The 381-nt window shown below is 55.6% G+C and overlaps 1 protein-coding gene across 1 annotated transcript in view; it reads right to left on the bottom strand.

Moving 5' to 3' along the window:
• The window catches only part of LOC104463611 (disabled homolog 2-interacting protein-like), a gene marked incomplete at its 3' end in the record, with an annotated part of 26,713 nt that overhangs the window by 8,770 nt on the left and 17,562 nt on the right, over nucleotides 1-381 (bottom strand). The window lies entirely within an intron of this gene.

The raw sequence follows: 381 nt of genomic DNA, 5'->3' as shown, positions 1-381 counted from the left end.
AGGTCCCTCCCCATCTCTAACATTCTGTGATTCTGTGAAATATTTTTGGAGCCATAAACATAGCCAGCACTTCAGAAAAAAACCCAAACCAAACCACTGGGAGGGTTCCCGGCTGGAGCTGGGAGGCAGCTCCCATCAGGGTAACCGGGGAGATTTCCTCTGAGTCAGGAGTTGCGAGGAGCCGGGGGAGCGTCTCCAGCGGGGGTGTGCAATCAGGGGAAGGATTCAATCAGCCAGCGCTGAGACAGAAGACTTGGCAGGCAGCAGAATGCCTTCAAATATCACTTTGTTATCTCCTCTGAAAGCAGGTGAAAGCGCTAACTCCGCGATGACCTTCACCTGGGAGCAGGGAGCTGCCCGTGCAGCCACGGCGGTGCCCGG

The sequence above is a fragment of the Pterocles gutturalis genome, unplaced genomic scaffold (genome assembly GCF_000699245.1).
Source record: "Pterocles gutturalis isolate BGI_N339 unplaced genomic scaffold, ASM69924v1 scaffold8303, whole genome shotgun sequence".
Lineage (NCBI taxonomy): Eukaryota > Metazoa > Chordata > Aves > Pterocliformes > Pteroclidae > Pterocles > Pterocles gutturalis.
The sequence above is the reverse complement of the archived record's forward strand: the minus strand, read 5'-3'. Positions and strand labels throughout refer to the sequence as shown.